A 19,583-nucleotide genomic window follows, 5' to 3' on the forward strand; every position below is an offset into this window, starting at 1 on the left:
AGGCCAAGGAGTGCTAGAAATTCTCTGTCGGCTGTTGGATGCGGTTGGATTAAATAAAGAAGTGTTTCATTTGAAATGTTTAAACAGGCGTGGGTTGATTAAGAGTGCTGTAAGAAAGGCCTTCAGGGCATATCTAGGCATAAACAGGTTTACAAGAAATGTCACATACTTTTTCTAAAAAAGAACATTAAATAGTGGTACTGCGTATGATAAACTTTGTAGTATCAGGAACAACATGCAGACTCTGGGCTGGGAGCAAAATAAATGTTTTTCTCTCTCTTTGCCATGTGCCGAAAGAACAGTGTCTGCAAACGTAGCGTGAATTGGTTAGCCATTTACATTTTGTGTGGAAAGAGGTTGCGGCAAATGCTGTTGCTGGTTTCACTTTGCAGTGGAACCGAAATGCTTCCCCAATATTTGTTTTGATGCCTTGAAAAAAAAAATGCGTGCGAGGCATAAGGTTTTCTGGACCTGTGCGCATTCGTTGAAATTCGATGAATAAAGTAGATTTTATTGAACATAACATCATGGAAGTGAAGAGGCGCGGAATCAGGACGTGAGACTAGGCACCAAATTAACTAATAATTTATTTATTTTCGTGCGCACATGCACCCGAGAAAAAGGGAAAGAATGAATATATGTATTTGAAGCCGACTTGAAGTTCTTGCGACAAATGACAGAAGCGGTAGCGGCAGGGAAGTAGCTTTAGTACTATAATGTTCTTGGGATGATCGAGTCTGTATATGGTGGTGCGGCATTACAAAACTTCAACTTTGAAGGGATGATCTCTCCGAGCTGCCCGTAGGATGGTTTAAGAAGCAGATGGTCTTTCAGTAGCTCGTTAGCATATAAGATATTTCGAAACAGGAAGGCAGCCCTACAATCTGTGCTACCAGCTCTGCGTCGCGGGCCATACGAACAGCTCGTATTCGATATTAGGCACCTACTCCATACATCACATGAGAAAGGACACCACGTGGCATTTCAGTGGCTTCCAAGTCACTGCGGTGTCATAGGAAACGAAGACGCGGATAATGCCGCTCGGGCAGCTCTTGACGACACACAGGAGGAGGCCATACCACTCTCACGGTCCCACGCTGCCAGCAGACTTCGAGTGCTTGCCCAGAAGATCACGCTCTCTCTATGGTGCACACCCAGCGGCCAGACCAACCGGAGCAATCGTCACTACCACCTGCCCTCTTTGATGCATCTCTGTATGCCATCTGGACTCCGCCGAAGAGAGGCCACTATGCTTTATCCCCTATGGCTAGGGGTGGCATTCGCAAAATATTATTCATTTCTGATTGGAATGGCCGAAAACGCTCTTTGCGATGCCTGTCTTTGCGAGGAGACGCTGGAACACATTCTATGCGACTGTCCTGAATATAATGTTCAGAGACAGTCCCTGGTGTCCGTTCTAGCGCACCTTGACAACAGACCAGTGACAGCTGAAGTGATTTTCACATGTCGTCGACAGAAGACATCGCAGCTGAAGGCGACGAAGGGACTACTTCGGTTTTTAAAAGCAACGGGCTTGGACAAGCGGCTGTGACACTGATGTCAGGTACCACGCAAGAGTGACGGACTGTGACTGACGATGTGTATACTGTGCTGTGTGCTCTCTCTCTCTCCTCCCCATCTTTCATTCCCCCTCATCCCGCTCCCATGTGTAGGGTAGCAAACCGGTTGTGCTGAACTGGTTAACCTCCCTGCCTTTCCTTCTCCACTCTTTCCTTCCTTGGAAACAGGAACCATCCGAGGTCCTTTCTGTGTTATTCGCGGTTTGGCTAAGCCAAAACATTGTTTCGTTGATGAAACTGTAGAATTACCAGAAACGTCAGAAATGATGAAACGGGCACAGCGGTTCTGAATACATTAGAGAACGTTCGTTAGTGTAACTCGGCCAGGATTCCAATTTGGGTAGGCATATTCAAGTTGAATTATGAACAAATATTACAGAATGTGTTCACAAGTGCTCATCAGCGCACAAAAATGCGCATCTTAAACACCCGAAGGGTGGAGTTGGAGGACTTGAGACCAGTGGAAAAAAATAAAAACCGCGTAGATTTACAAGAATGGGAAGAAAGGAATTGGAAGGGAAATACTGTACGATAACACAAAGGGTAATTAATTGCCTTGCTATTTGAGGCTCAAGCTGGCTGCCTATAAGGCAAAAGCATACCTAAGCAAATACTCGCAAAAGATGAGGCAAGTGTATGTTGCAGCAATAATTCGGTAACCAATCAGCACATCCTAGTGGAATGCGAATTATTCCACCCAGTGAGACCCGTGCGTAACGCACACGTTTCCGAAGCTCTTGGATTTAAAGTGGACAGGAAGCATTAACCGGTCAGAACTCGAGATAAGCATGAAACGCTTAGAGCATTGGTGGAAAAAGAGCTGGCAAGATATTGTTACGACCGGATCCGTTACAAGCATACATAGCGGAACAACGTACATAAAGAAGTTTTGAGGAAGAGGCAAAAAATATTAAGGAGCTGTATACAAAAATCCTAGAATGAAGAGCATATATAGCCCAGATGATTAACTCAAGCAAGCGAGGGCACTATTTGTCACGGCGCTGTCTCAAAGGGGATGCCACTAAATCATCATCATCATCATCATCATCATCATCATCATCATCATCATCATCAATTGCCTCATTGTGGTTCACACTCGGATATGCGCAGAGACTCATCCGTCGGCTGTGGGAGTAAATCCGAACAAGAAGTCGATCCAAATGTGGGCCGCTGCCGGTCTGGCGCTACCGTTTCCGGAGTCGCTGGTCGGCAGTGGTTCTAAGTGTCTCTGATTCTGCCGATACTAAGTCTTATCGCGCAGAAGATGACAGATGTGTGCGCCGAAGTCGTTTCATCTGGTTTCTGAAAGAGGCCGCACGATAGGTTGAGGTGGGGACTTCGATGCTTTAAACTACTAGCGGCATTCAAACTAGCGGCATTCAAAGACGCAGTTAGAGCGAATCTAAGTTCCTGGTTCAACGCTGGTGAGAAAAGAAGGGGGTCATACATTAAAAAAAAAAGAACCTATGGTGGAAAACCGGATGACTGCTCAAAACGATGACCACCCTGTTTCCTTATCTGGTTACGAATCCTGCGAATATGGGTCATACAGCTCATAAGCCATTCATCAATAACGTCATCTTCATATCGGTGCTATTGACGCTATAGAATGAATGGCGGTCCAAGAAACCTATGTTCTTTGTGGTTTTGCTATGACTGCAGAGTAAGTGCCCGAGATCGACAATGCAATTCTTTCAGAGTTGCAGCAACCCAGTCGTTCCTTGCCCCCTCAAGAGCAAAGCTTGTCACATTATACACAGGGTATTTTACTTTTATTAAGGAATAAGGGTTAATTTGGTTATTTATTTTGACGGAACTAGGCCTGATCCACGGAAAAGGGCCGGGTCAAGTCGATTTGTTCGTGCAAAGTTCTGTTATTGAGGTCCACTTGTCAGCTGCGTCCTTAAGTGCATGAATGCCTTACCACTGATCTTAACTATACAAGTTCCAGCGCTAATAGTCCCTGCGGGTCTAATAGTCCCTGCGGGTCTAAATATTATAAAAAGTTTGTATGAAAGTCAACGATGAGGCTCAGACAGTATCTTTTCGAGCCCATACGCCTGGAATTAAAATTGAGTAACCGATTCATTCCTTTATGTTTTTAAGCAAGCTAATGGGCGTACTCACTTGATGAATTACAAATAAAAGGAATGGATAAGCGCTAGCGCTGCAACGAATGAGATAACGAGAACGTCCAGTTTCCTTATCTGGTTACGAATCCTGCGAATATGGGTCATATACATAAGCTGTTCCAGCTTATGAGCTGTATTTCATGTATTTACAGAACACAGAAACGAAGGCAGTAGACGCGCTGATAAAAAAGGAGTGATCCGATGCTAGAAATTGCAGCACAGTTACACCGGAGATTACAATGGCATATTCCACTGGTCGTTCCATAGTGCTCTGGAAGTGCACCCAAGGTCGTACGAAACAGGTTTAACGTAATAGTTCAGCGGAAACCCGCTAGGTGGAGAGAGTCCACCTAGCGGGTTTAAATATACTTAAATATACGAAGCAGGTTTAAATATACTGCGAGCATAGTTGGACCAGGCAGTCACAATCATGCTTGGTAAAACGAGAAGATGTAAACCAGTGCGGATAATAAGCATAACTTGTCACAACTAAGATTTTCCCCTGGTTGCGCGTCTCAGAGGTACAGATGACACACAAGAGGCTTCATAAACCGTTTAGAAATAAGCATGGCTTGCTAGCGACGGCAAATGCTATGGGCGCAAGCGCACATGGATGTGAAGGAGCAGCGATGGTGGGCGGGAACAGGTAGAAATAACGAATATTTTGTGAATTACCACGCATTAAAGCACGATGTGCGTTCGGACACTTGACATTCAGAAAGAAAATGTGCCACATTCATTTCCTCTGCGAAATGACACCGAAAGTTGTAACGGCACGAAGGGTCGTGTACCCCAGCTCATTTCCGCATTTCTGCCTGTTCAACTCGACCGTGGCTACGCATCACCCTAAACGTTGGCCATAAATACGAGTTCTCAAGGTCATGACCTCGTATTTTATCGAGAGAGCGAGCACTTGAACACCAGGGAGGCCAAAAGTGAACTGGTTACTTTGGGAAACAGGAAAGGGTTAACTATATATTTCCTGGGGCGTTACATCGTTGTGCGGGCAATCCCGCACCTACGCGCGTCGGCGCTATATAGCTGGTGTCGGCAGAACGACGCCCGCTTCGAAGACGAGTTGGCGGTTCGGCCCAACCCGTTTGAGAGTTCGAGAATTACGACGGCACGTGGGTCTAGCCAATGGAGCGTAAAAGCAGGCAGTGCTGCCCGGAACGCGGAGAGAGCACGGAATATTCGCCGCTGGGTGGCATGCAGGCAGCCATGAGGCCTGTCTATGGGGAGAGTGTTGTGGGAAAGGGTTGGCGTATAAAGAGGGCGGCAACAACGCAAGCATGGCTGAACTTCGTAGGGCAGGTCGGCGCGGCGTCCCGAAAGTCTGCGCCCCGCCGCTAAGCCTTAAACTATCATCACCACGTAAAGCGCAGCAGACGACGGCCAGCCAAAGCGAACAGACGATCGCTGACCGCGGAGCGCGGCAGACGACCCAGCATCCGGAGCAGACGAAGAATTTCTGGCGCCAGGAAGCAGACGAGCTTTCGCGTCGAAGGCATGCTCAATGCGGAAGCCAAGCGAAAGTATAGAGACTGGCTTGCTCGCTCCTGCCTTTTTTTTTCTTCTTGACCGCTCACAGTGGTGGTCGTCGTTCTCAGTCTAAGGCGTGCTGCCAGCGCCAGGGCATGCGGATGGGATTCCCCCGCCGGCTTTTATGTCCGTTTAATCTCGCCTCACTACCTTACGGCCCCCCGATCGACACTTGTTGCCCAACGTTTGGCAGAGGCACGATCAACCAGCGCGTCTCGGAAAGCGAAACCAGCTCTTTCTTTCTCTTTAAATGCTACACGCCATCGCGTTGCTGCCGAAGCGGTGAACTAGAGGCTCCTGTGCAGTGCGCCGTTAGTCTGAACCTGTTGTCCGGGCGTGTCTAGAGGAAAACAGCCCGCATATAGCTTTCACCAAAGCGAAATCGCCCGCTTCAGGAATGCAGCCTTGCGCGATAAAGAGTGGGAGGATGAGACCAGGAAACGGGCTGAAGGTGAAAGGCGAATGAAAAAGGAACAGCAACAACCTTGAAATTCTGATTGCTCAGCGTGGCCGTCGGGCAGGTCGACGGCGATTGCTTTGACGGTTCGCTGTACCCTCGTCGGTGAGCTAACGGTGCTCGTTCGCTCGAATGCGTTGGAAAGTCTGGAATTAGAAGTACTGGTTGGCAAGTGGAGAAGCGATCTGAAACTGTGCAAAAGGAGGCAATTACATTTTTCATTTCATTTCAATTATTATACCCTCAAGGCCCGTCAAAGCTTTACAAAGGGGCCAATTGCCTCATTGTTTCCAGTATAGCAAGGAGCATCTGGAATTATCATGAAAGGTACTCTTCTATATTCCGTAAATATGTTCTATTTTGTCATCGTCCGTTTTTATGATGAGCTAACCGATAAACTCTTTATAAATGTCGGTTATTGTTGTCTGTAGTGGTGTACGTTCTAATAGTATTTTGTTCATGAGCAGGTATTTCTGCCGTTTTGCTTGTATTTCTTTTATTTTTTTTTGTTCTGCATTGTGTGCGTATGTGCTCACACATCTTCAATTGCTTTAGAAGTTATGTGCATGGAGTTTCGGTGTGACGGATTGCTTCAATCGGCTCTATATGTTGCCAACTTCGTACCTGTTTGTTTTAACTATGTGTCTCTGCCTATTCCTACCTCCCATTGCCATCGGTTCGATCCCCTGGTCTGGGGATCGAATTCCCGACCCACGCCTTTCCGGGCCGTTGTTCAGTCGAGTGAGCTAAGCAGGGATTGTCGATTTATTAGGCATCGCACTGCATTCGGTTAGCCTCCTGGTTTGTTCAGATAATAGAGCAACCGACCCGTGTAGGCGTTGGTCGCGAGCTTGATCCCGAAACCAGGACGAGCTTTTCTTCAACTGCTAAGCTCTCTTTGTAAAAAGCCCCTATGAGCTTGAAATCAAATGAAATTCTGGGGTTTCACGTGGAAAAGCCACGGTGTCAATTAAGGCACGCCATGAGGGGGGGGGGGGGGGGGGCACAGGAATAATTTTGACCACCAGGGGTTCTTTAACGTACGCATAATGCTAAGTACACGAGCGCTTTTTCAATTTCGGCCCCATCGCAATGCGGGCGCCGCGGCGGGGTTCCAACCAGTGACGTCGATCTCAGCAACGCAACGCTATGATCACAGTGCTATCATGGCGGGTACACGTGTGTTTTCTTTATAGATTGGCGCAACAGTCGAGTGACTGACAATTTTATGTTTTAGTGAATTGTAAAGAAAGAAAACACTCTCAAGCTAGTGAGCGTTGGGAACCTTAGTGTATACAAAACCAGGCCAAACATGCGAAAATACTTCGAAGTTTGTGACGTCACATTTATTATGGCGGGGCAGGCAGATCGGGCACTGAGTTAAAAAAGGAAAGCGAGAACATTGCCTATCATTTGCTGCGCTAATGACCATCACCATTGTTCTTCAAGTAAACGAAAATCGACTATCGAAAAATACCTCAAAGGTATTGCTCTTTGTTTGGAAGGAATGGCACAGAAGAAGACGAGAGGACAGGATGCGTGGACTTCTTTTGTGCCATTTTATCTGATATGAACCCGCAACAATAAGGCCAGCATAACTAGCTTAGTGGCTATGATATTACGCTGCTGAGGTCGAGGGGACAAATACAAAAATGTTCGCGTACTTGGATCTAGGTGTACGTTGAGGAAATCCAGGTAAACAAAACTAGTCCGGATTCCCCTGCAACGGCGTGCTTCATGATCATATCGTGATATTGGTATCCCCGAATTAATTTTGTAAGACCAACAACAACTACTACACTTAAGTATCCCTTTCTGCCAGCGCCCAGCTAACAAAGCTGGGTAAACCCAACAGCCGATTCCTCAGCGCTGAGTAATCAGTGCTTTCTAGACTAACAAAGAGACCAATATGAGACTGGAAAGGTCTAGGCCAGCGCTCCCAAACGAACTCCACGCCCGCGTTCCTGGAGTTCCTCAGCCACACGGGCCCACATAACAAGCTTTGAGAACGCTGTCTACTAACGCGGGATCGCGTACAGAATACGGCGTTTCTGTTGACCTGTCATTCTATCATCTGTCTCCTGTGCAGGACAGCTAACAAGAGCTACGTCTTGTTAGAGGAGCCATGACTTGTCATTGATGACATCGTATGTGTTACTTTGCCTTAAACTGAGGTCCCTACCTCTAAACTATACAAAAAAAAGCTGGCAACGGTCATGGCACCCCAAATAATTTTCTATGAAACCTGTTTCTAAGAACCATCCTTGGTACTCCAGTACCTGGATGAGTCATGACATCATGCAGCGCTCGCTAGCTGCATTCCCTCCGTCTCCATGGCTGCCGCATGCGAGCACAACCAAAAGAAAAGCGCGCAGTACACTCTTGTATCACAGCACTTTCCGATGCGTCATCGCGGCGATGAAGAACGAGTGCTTCCTCGCATTCTTTAGCGAGGCTAATTGACGCCTGCGGAAATTACTTTCACCCATGCAAAACTGGGCGAGGCAACCGAGCCAGCGCCCAGCGCCAATGAGTGCAAGTATTTTCAGACGACTTCGTACCGGAAAGAAAGGAATGCGACCCGGCTGACGTCACCCAGAGCCCTACCTTGTTATGCCAGTGAGCCAGCGTCAGCAATGACATTAAGGGCCGAACAGGCCCACTGTGATAGGAGAGGGACGCCACCATTCAAAAACTCCGTCTCGCGGGCTCTGAGAGCTATTCGCAAGCTGTTTCTGAACTATTTGTCGGCTATTCGCTAATTATAAGCTTCTTGTAAATCATATGTAAATGCGCGTATAAAGTTCTGTCCGCCAACTCCAAGATTCCATCACTCTTCTCCTCCAAAACACGAACCTTGGTTCTGCCCCGCGGTTCAAAGACCGAAGATCGCAACAAACCCTACTTATGTTTTCTCGCGAGCGACGCCATCATACCTAGCATGACGCAAGCAAATTTCTCTCTGCGTCCTGATTTCACGAAAACGTCTATGACCCCAGGTACGGTATTCTAAGACTAACTTAAATATCGAATTAAAGCGTAAGTTCTTCCCACCTTTAACAATTCCTTTCGTCCTTTTATGTTCGAGAAACGTGCGGTATAGCTTCTACATCTTCGAAAGTGCGTGTCACTAGTCCTTCAACCTCCCTGCCTTTGTGTACATCCTTTCTCCTTCTCGTCGTCTGGACAGTAACGAAAGCAAAGCAAAACAACGCAGCACAAGGAAGGAAAAGCAAGGCCATGGACTGCACGTGAGCTATCACCCTCCCTCCCTCCTCACTTCCCATCCCCGCGTCGCCATCGATGGCACGCGAGCTCGCACACCCGGGCAAACAGGGGGCGTGGCAATGACCTCCTCGTCAGGGGTGGCACGCCGGATCGGCGAGACATCGTTAACTCCGGCCACACTGCCGCGCCTGTGCCCCTCAGCACCTTCGTTCGCGTGTACTTCGCACCTGCACTGAGGCACGGTGGCATAGAAAATTGCCAGGCCGCGAAGGAAACGTTTGCCGCATACGAGGATAAGATGATCGCCGAGAGATCACGACTTGGTACTAACGAAACAAACAACTAAACAGGAAAACAAAAATCTTGGCCTATCGCCCCAGAGTATAGGCACATGTGAGAGCCTAATAGATGTGAAAAGGAGGAGGAGGGAGATCGCCTGGCTGCTTGTGGCATCCCCTTCGTCCAACGCATCTTAGCACCACTTCTCGAACTCAATATACATACACAAATACATTGTTACGGGGACACAGCACAGACTCCGACACAATATTTAACAGCAGCACTTATCGCCACCTTCCCTAGCTTCATCTTCCTCTTCAACCCGCACACGTCTTTTTCTTAGCGTCGTTCCCAGTTCAACCTTAACATTTAGGAATGTGTTGACAGACCTTGTCATCATCTGCGTCCATAGTCTGGTGCGTGTTTGTTGGAGCTGAGTTAGCGTCGTCAACGTAGACCGTAGGCTTCGTCAGTTTTCCTGGCAGCAAGCGGTGCCTTGGCTCCATCAGATGCTTGAGTATGGACTCGCTATCTGCGAGAAGCTGTTTTGGACGAGAGTGCCGCTTGAGCGGCCTGCTGCCTAAGCCGATTTGGTGAACACTTTCCGCCTTCAGGTCAGGGTTCACCTCCGTCATCTCTGCCTCAACTTTCTCCTGCGCGGTGCATCTTGGTTGGTCCCGTACGTCGGCGCCTTCCCTGTGACTCTCAGAGTCGTGCACAGTCGTGAACTGGCAGTTTCGTCCTCCAGGCGCAAGTGCTCAGGTGCGTCGATTTCTTCAGCTGTGAGCTTGGCACTCGCCCCGGATGTTGCAGTCTGTGACCAGAAAAAAAGCGCACACAAAAGCTGTCGATGGGTAGTCCACCAACTGCTCTTCCTTCAATTGTTCTCTATTATTTACTTTCCGTTTCTTTCGACGCCTGCGCTGCGCGTGCGTGCGGAGTCTGCCGAACAGACATATATCAGCCCATTGCTCCTACACCTGTTCACGGCCGTCCTGCGCTTCTGAGGACTCAGTCCCACCCAGCGTACTTGTCTGGCAACCTTTCCTCGCATACGACATCCTTTTGAGTCGGCACTTCGTCAACGCAACGCACACGGTTGGAGTGGAAGGCCCAACTATCTTCGGCCATTCAAGAATCGTCTTTCGCATCATCACTTCCAATTCCCGATCTTCCATCTCCAGACCATGCAGCGCGCTCACCATGTCGTCCTTCAACTGCTCCATCGTGTCCAATCCCACCGCTGCCACCAGTTGTTACGGGGACACTGCACTGACTTTAACACATTTACAGCCTGCAGCCGTCTTTTTAGTGCCGTTCCCAGTTAATCTGCAATATATATATATATATATATATATATATATATATATATATATGTATGTATGTGTGTATGTGTGTGTATGTGTGTGTGTGTGTATGTGTATGTGTGTATATGTGTGTATGTATCTGTGTGTGTGTGTATGTATCTGTGTGTGTGTGTGTGTGTGTGTGTGTGTGCGTGTGGCCTGTATTGATGCCAGGTTCTGCTTTCATAAAAACATAGGGCGCCTTTGTCGCCTTTTTGTTTTGATAACTTTTTGCGATGCCTCAGAACTGACACGGCACCTGTTTCTCAAGTGACGACGATTTTCTCTACTGCCGCGTTCCTACTTGGACCCTTTTCATATATTAATAAAAACGTGTGCCACTTCCTGCACGTACTATTTGTTCATTCAGTACGCTCGTTTGGTTGTCAACCGCTGACGTTAATCTGCATTGCGTCTTCGACAGCATCGCTGACTTCAACCGGCTAAGAAATTACAAAATTTTCCAGTGCGGTTCACGCCAATATTTCCTGTTAGTATAAATATTGTTACCCGTGCTAGATTCAAATGAGAAATTTTACGCATCTCAGTGAATATTCTACCAGTGTGGGTATTTATGATATCTCCGGTAAAGAAAAAAAAAAGAAGCTTATGGCTGGCGTCGAAAGGCTTAGGTGCGGCGTCATTACAGATGTCCGAAAAAGCAAGTTGGAGGATGAAGACTTAGGACACACCCGAAGACGTAGTGTTCCTGCGTTTTGAACTTTTCAAAACAGGTTTTTTTTTAAAGAGTATGTATTGCGTAAGAGAGCCACGCTGTCTGTTCAAGGCCTTGAAACGCTCGTCCCATCGGATGGCTAGTGTACTGCACAACAAAATCTTAGAGAGGCTTGGAAGGTATGACGTAATTAGAGATGACAGGGAAGGCACTTTGGCGGATAAAGAGTTACGATCAACATGAAGTGCTCCTTCACAAAGTGCAAAGTTACAAAAGCACTTCCACGCTTTAAAAAGAACACCCAACTTTCTTTGACCACTTGCATTTAACGCAAGTAAGAGGAAAGTACGCCTCACTTCACTGACATTTCCGTGAGCAAACAAAGTGTCAAAACAGGAGATTGAGAGCATTTCCGCGCTGAACAAAGTTGCGCGCTGATGAGTAGCCGTCTCGTGTTAGCCTTTTGACAGGGAAGGAAAGTTTTGGAGCTAACGTTTCAAGAAAGACGTGATGGGGGATCACAGCCCGCACACTGTCAACTCTCACAGCACAGAATTGAGCAACGAAGACTGCATTACAATGCAGAGCTAGAAGTACTTTCCGCCTTCTGCACAGGAGCGACAGAAAAAAGGTAGGCGGGAGTGACAGACAGCTAATGAAAAAGAAAAAGAAAAACAAACGCAAGGCAAAGATGCCACCAGGTCATCGTTTCTCGAATATACACATAGGTATATTTAATGAGCATGACAGCAGTTGACAGGCGTTGACAGCAGTTGGAAACCTTACCGCTTGCTGGCTTGCCTCGTCATCTTCCCTTCCTCACTTTTGCTTCCCACTCAAGATTGTTATTTTTGGGCGAAGTAAACTGGTGATGTACAGGGCGATGAAGACGAGTAAATAAGGAAGCTTTCCCGGGCTTTCAAGTGTTACAGCTGCCACGGAAGTTTTCCTGTTTATCGAAACAGAAAGGGATTACCGAGGCATTATGCGGCGGCCTGTATAGAAGGCAAACATAAATTAGCGAACGCTGTACGTGCATTTCAAGTCTGCGAGATCTAGGAACTCGCGGTTTTCCGCTTGCACGAGGATGACCCCAACGTAAACGTCCGGCGGTATAAACAAGCGCGAACACGTGCACCACGAAGGTGCGTTGTGTTAAATAAGACGTACGCCATATCAAGCATGGCGTTCCACACAAGGGCCTGGGTGCCGGCTTCAAAATTTTGAGCGAACGGCTACAAGAGACAGCATTCAGCAAGCGCGCATTATATTAGTTGCCTAAGCCTGGCGTGATATGGTGACGAGGCAATTCACATGACATCCACGTTAGATTTTTGTAAGCACGATCGATAGGTGCCTCGAAAGGACATTCAATTTATAAGTGCACCAAGACATCTTTGAGCAATCCCAGCCGACCACGGCTTTTGCGAGTTCTGGGAGGAGCTGCCTGGCTCCTGCCATGCATTTCAAAGCCTCGTCATGCACAGGGGGATCATAGTGGCCGACTGTGTATTGTTTAGTATTATGTACTCAAGTTATTTAGGACACGCGCAAATGTAATCGCTTGTCGAACGGTTACACTGTAAAAACCTCAGCGCTTGGCTTCTGACAGCTTTCACATGCCGTCGTGAAAAAATACGGCACATGATGTCAGCCTAAATGTTCAAAAGGCTTGTTTCCTGCAAGAAAAAACATGTTGGCGACTACGCCTAAGAACTGTTCGTTATATTGCCAATCCCCAGGCACACAATATGTATGATCGAATCGATGTATTGAATTATTGTTCGTGCGTAAAAAAATGACACATATTGTCCCCTCCGAAAAGAAGCAGACCTATCCGAAGGATTTAGGTTTCTGAAAGTTGTGCTGAACAAGGAGACAAGCGCATTTTGATTTGCTGATCAAAAGTCAAGTTATTTTGAGAATGTTCACATATGAGTCGTACCAACATCTCTCACTTCGCCAGCTAACACTTAACGACCCAATAATGCCAGGCAAAAGGCGATGTACTCGCATGGACATCGTTAAAGCGCCACCGCCGCTGCCACCGCCGCTGCCACCGCCGTAGCAGCAGCAGCAGCGGTCGAGGCATTTAATTATAACATCCTGCCAAGAACCCGTGATTTCATTCCAGCCGCGGCTTCCCCCTCCTCCATTCTCTTCGCGCTCTACATCGCACGCCAATCGAGGTAGCCATCGAAACGTTGTAGGTAAAACGGCGCCCGAATTTCGGTCTCAACGGTAATTACTCATGGCCCTCCACTTCGGCGAACCCTCGGGGCATCACCGCCCCGTTCACTACCTAAGTGTCGCGCGCGTGATCCAGGACTCCGGCTATATACTTCGACTCGCGCCACCCTCCAGGCGAAGATCCACCGGCTTCAACACGCTCACTGTTCACTTTGCCTCGTCGATGCCCGTGCTCGCATTTTCTTTTATTCTTTTCCTGCTCCCGATTCCGCCGGGTCCCTTCTAACACACGGCTCCCAACACTGCGAGTCTCCCGCGTGAGCGTGTTTTTATACGGCACGCCCCCCCGTGTCACCGCCGCGTCGTCGGATGTGGCACATCTTTGTCGGCCTTCACCTGCGGACCTCCACGGCAGGGTCGAGGCTGCTCTTAGAGGGGTCGTAAAATAAACGAAGGTTAGATAAGCACCGCACGAGATCAACGATATCCGAAAGACGAAGCGAGAGACAAAGTCACGACGCGAGCACGCGCACCAACTCTTCCTTCGCCCGTGAACACGACCCCCCGAGGTTCTGACGCCACTGTGGGGCGAACAACGTGCATCGTGAGTCCAGAGCATCTCCGCGAGGGAGTGGGGCCGCGAGTGGAGGGGGGGGAGGACGGTTCGCAGAGAGGACGGCACGCTGCGAAGACGCTGCCGTTTCACGCGAGGAGACGTAGTACGAAATCGGACGCCGTAAACGCGCGAATCTGGGACGAACGAATACGACGGGCATTGATCGCCGGCGAGCGAGCTGGCGGGCGGAAAGTCACGTCTATTCTCTTTAACCCCTAAGCTGCGCGGTGATGCGACATGGGGTGCCCGTGAAAGAGAGCTCACGGGCGAGTCGATGCACAAAAAGAAAGAAAGAAAACGTCTACGAGACTCTATTAATCTTTCTCAGAAGAGTGGCAAAGCTTTAAGAGGTGGTGGCAATTGCTGCTTAAGAGAAGCGATTGCTAAGCGATCGTTTATAGTTTTGTGCGTGTGTGCGTGTGTGCGTGTGCGTGAGAGAGAGAGGTCGTACATAATACAGCGAATACATTACAGTACGCAATAAACGGCGTTTTCGTGAGAAAAGCCTGGAGGCACGGCACCAAACGTCTGACGTCAACGGGCCAAATGTGTTTGTACGAGCGAGTTTTATGTATACCTGTTACTCCTGGGTGTCGCGCTGTAGAGTAGACGTGCAACTTCTTTGGCGCCTTTTGTGTACAGTTCTTCGTAACAAGGCAATGACACCTATATACCTCTCTTTCGGTAGCTGTCCGAATATCCCTGGGATAAGTTGAAACCGAGAGACTGTCTTCACGCTGACCTGTGCGTCTTTCTGCTCACTAATTTTCTTCTTCTTTTATACACGATGACCCCTCGGCTAGTTGGTCCTAACGGGCAGAACAGATAACAAGTGATTTATTGGAATATCGCATATTGGGTGCAAAGGAAAGGAAAACGCATTTGATGGAGGAGCAAGGAAAGGAAGACAGGGATGTTAACCAGAAGAGCGTCTGGTTGGCTACCCTGCGCTGGGGCCTGGCAAAAGGGAATACAAATATCAGAGAGAGAGAGAGAGGGAAGGAAGGAAGGAAGGAAGGAAGGAAGGAAAGACGTGGTGAGTTCGCGTACGAGCGTGGAGGGCACACTAAGTCAAAGGCGCTCACGCAGACAAGTGTCCCTCAGGAAACACAAGTACCTTCACATCCTTGTTGGCCGACGTGTGATGAGAACGGTGTTCAAGTAGAGCCATCACGGACAGCGGCCGATCGTCCAGTGGTCGCAATGCGTTGGAGAGTGGTTTGTGACTGAAATCGAGAAATGTGGCAAAAAAAAAAATGCTCGATGTTCTCATCGCTGCTACAGACATCGCACGCAACGCTGTCGGGCGTTCCAATCAAGTTAGCGCAAACTTTCTTGAAAGCTACTTCCAACCACAGCCTGCACAGAAGCGATGCCTCACGTCGATGAATCCCTAGTGGAGGTCGGACCTGTAGCGAAAGGTTTAGTTCCTGTATCCTGGTGCGCCTTATATGTGGGATGTTGCACTCTGCTGAAGAGAGAGTGCGTGCCAGATGTCGAAGCTGTTGTGCAGCAGCTGTCCTGGGAAGGGGAATGGGAATGCTGTGGTGTTCCTGATGCGACGCTTGAGCAGGTTTGTTTGCGTCATCATTTTCACTGATTCCGTAATGGCCAGGTAGCCACCCGAAATAAATTTCGTGCCCTGTTTGTTTGACGTCCTGGAGAAGTTTGACAATTATGTACGTCAGCTGTTCGTGATATCCATGCCCGAGAAATGGCATCTTGCACCGTAAAGCCGGTCTTGAGTGGGAAAACATGGTACGTTTATCAGGACACTCCGTGTGAATGAATTTCAAAGTGCGCTTCGCAGAGCCGTGAGGTCTGCAAACAGTAGGCCTCGTCACATGCGCGGCCTTGAATCGCAGTGTCACTCCTCTTGTCGGTACGACCACAGCTCCACCAGAACGGATCTTTTTAGTCGACCCATTAGTATAGATGGGAGTGTAGTTGCTGTTTTTCTTGCACAAAAGGTGTCAGTTGAGTGGTTTTAGGGCAGACGGTAGAAGGTCCGACTTTTTCTGAAGTCCTGGAATCGTGAGGTTTACTTGTACGGCACAATCACCATGATGAAAACACTGGCATAGTCGCAAGTGCGTACCCCGATGTTAGCTAGGCACGATATGCGCAGATAGCTGAACTAAATGTCCTGTGGGACCTTTCTACTGTGAGGCTGTCGAGGTGGTGAGAAATGGTCTGAGTAAAAGCGCACTGGACGGTAGCACAGCATTAGATGCAGCTATCAACTTGGGAAACTGGCAGAGGCACGATGTATACGGCTGATGCAGTAAAACAGTAATTCGATATCTACACGGAAGAGACATGTTGCCAGTTGGCTCGTACTTTTCTGCAATTCACCGTACAAACTCAAAAGTATTAAAAAGAAAAAAAAAAACAACCTAGGAACAGCAGTGTGCGGTGTTGTTTTCTTCAGCGTTATTATTGATCTGATGAATTCGGGAAAACTGAATATTCTGTCGATGATGAGGCTTATTGTACTCAAGTGACACGGAATTACATTAAGATGTTGCGCGTACACATTAGGGAGGAAGCAGAGTTAAACTTTAGTGAGTGAAGCTCTACGTTTAAAACTTTTTTCCGTGGTCGAGATCTGGCAGTTTCAGTCTGTCTTCTGACAAGTTTCGATTTTACGACTAGCTTAATCATGGCAAATATGCCTGCAATGGTGACTGCCTTCTGGAAACCACTCGGAATTTTTTTTTTTTACAATATGGGGTGTGTAAGATGAATCGCGACCCCCTTGCGTGCATTACTTACTACGCACCTAAATCTAAGAACGCGATTGCACTTGCGGTCACCAGGGTTGGAGTCGAACCGTCGACATGGTGCTCACAAGGTGAATGCCATTTCCACTGAGGGGGAGGATCATGTTGTTGACTGCAGGGGGATCTTGCTCTGTGGGAACTGGCGCCAATTTCTTCCCTTCAGTGCCGCCTTTCCTCAACTTAAAATCTAAACGTGAGTCATCGAGTGCGTTCTCGTTGAAAACATAACTCGAGACATGGCGTACAAGACGACGCCCAATGCGATGCGGCACAGGACGCAAGGCTGCAGGTTGGAAGCCATCCAGCGCAGGACACCACGCTGGCCCGCCCGTCTGTGAACCACTTCCACTGAAACAAGCGTGCAATACTATCCTCGTTAGTGCGCCAGTAAAGTGGGAAGCCCAGAATGAGAAAAAAATCCTAACTACAGTGGAACCGATAAAACTGGCCGCCAGAAGATCTCTTTGCATTCCACGTTATACCGGACGGCCCACCACGCAACAGCGCCGAGTGCGCCAGCTCGACAACAGCTTTAACAGGGAGCCAGCCGAGAACCGCTTTGAGGGGCACTTTGTTGCTATTAGGATGTACCCGTTTCCACGCATCACTTGGTTCCAGGAGCGCTCAAGCGTCGACGCGCGCCATCGAAAAGCTCCCGCACGGAACCAGTGGAGAGTGCGCAAAGCTCATCGCTTCGCCAATTGATTCCAACACGCGGCGCGCTCGATCTATTAAGAAAAAACAAAACCTTTCCTCCTGCCGAGCTAGTCCGGTTTCAGATGGCAATCGCGGCCCGGGACCTAGATTTTCCGGGCCGGGCGCCTACATATGCGAAACTTTTGAGCGGAAAGAAACGCCGGGCCACAATTTGTTGAGTGTGAAGACGATAAAGGAAATGTGATACGGTGGGGCGAAGGGGGTTCAGAAATGCGGGGGGGGGGGGGGGAGGAGGGAGAAGGTGTCGTCTTCCTTACCGGATGCGAGTACTATGTCCCCCCCCCCCCCCCACCCCTTTTATCTCATTAGCTTATCTAAAGAAGGCGTAAAATGCCCACCGGACGCAGCGATAACGCCACTCTTCACGCAATCACGTTCTTGCAATTTGCACGTCGACAGTATTTGTTGTATGTCTCTCGAAGTGTTTTGTGTTGCACGCGAAAAAAATAATAAAGAAACGATGCCGTGGAGGAAGGTTGGATGGCGACCGTTTCTTTGAGCAGTGTCGCTGCGTGACCCGCCTTAGAGGACCGAGATCGTCGAAGTGCACGTCTCGCTAATGCACGGGGCATCAGTGCGACGGTATCAGTGATTTGTAGGCCGATCGTCCAAGCGGCGCTGTACATTAGCTGGCTTAACGCAAACATTCCGCATAGCTGACTGTTCCTTCTTTTTTTTTGAGGAAGGGGGGGGGGGGGTGGTTCGAAGAACAAACGCTAAGTAAGGTGCGTTTGGTTTGATGGAGGAGTTCGAAGGCGTACAGACATAAGATGGCCATATGATTATTGCTCTTCTGACGGGGTTATAATCAGTTGTACGCGGAAGGAATAGTGTATCGAATACGTGATTCTGCCTCCCTTAAAGCAACCGTCTCACTTATACTTCTCCACTAGATCTGATCTAATATAATACATACCCCGCCGTGGTTGCTTATTGGCTATTGTGTAGGGCTGCTGAGCACGAGGTCGCGAGATCGAATTCCGCCTACGGCGGCCGCATTTCGATGGGGGCGAAATGCAAAAACACCCATGTACTTAGATTCAGCTGCACTTTTTGGGGCGAAGCTCCTTAAGGCGGCACCCGTTCGTCCCTCGTCGTAGTAGTAGTGTGTAACCAGTCCGAGAAAAATGAGAAAAAAAATTCCGAAGTTGTGTCCGTAGCGCGGAATCGAACCAGGGACCCCTCGCTTCCGAGCGCGCGGCGTTAGCCCACTACGCCACGAAGCACACATAGACACAAGCACCACGATGGCAATAAATACCCAACATTAACGAAAGGCCACGTTTCTAGCGCGTTTCTAACGCGTTTGTGCTAGCGCGTTACGGCCCGTGTAACAAGCTGGTGTAAGACGCTGTGGCCTCTCCGCCTTACCTTCAACGCGTTTCGAACGCGCTGCCCAAGGCGGTGGCAAGCCAAGTTCAAGTCGAGGAGCGTTTATGAATACGGGGGGTATACTCTCTCAGCAGTCATGTGATGGCGTCGGCAAACGCGGTGCACGTTCCGGCATGTGTAAATGGCTGCGTAAGACGCTGTGGCCGCTCCCCCTTACTAGAGAGTACTGCACGTTTGTAACGCGTTTGTGCTAGCGTCCCCTTAAGCGGGAGATCCGATGATTCCCTCCGGAGCTTCGCCCACTCATCATCATTCACCCCGTGGATATGCTGTGATTTTTTTATTTTTCACAGATAATTGACAAGTGAAAGAATCTAACCATGTTAGATTCTTTTTCAGAAGCATCTCCTGCGTTGATATGTGTTATTTCTAATCCTTATTGCACGAAAATTTTTAATCTATACGAAGATTATTTTAGTGTTCCCAATTGTTTATAGTATCTATAGCTATCGCAATGTTGCGCATCCATTTTGTTATTCGAAGCTTGAAATTATGGCGATGCTCATATAAGGTTTATTTTAGAACAGCCTGCTTCATGGCATATTCTCTGAAGTGGAGAAGCGCCGTGGCAATAGACGACGAAGCGTATCATAAGATATGTGTATTTTGAAGATTTGAAGGGCTAATTATCTTCATCAACTCTGA

The sequence above is a fragment of the Dermacentor silvarum genome, chromosome 9 (assembly GCF_013339745.2).
Source record: "Dermacentor silvarum isolate Dsil-2018 chromosome 9, BIME_Dsil_1.4, whole genome shotgun sequence".
Taxonomy (NCBI): Eukaryota; Metazoa; Arthropoda; class Arachnida; order Ixodida; family Ixodidae; genus Dermacentor; species Dermacentor silvarum.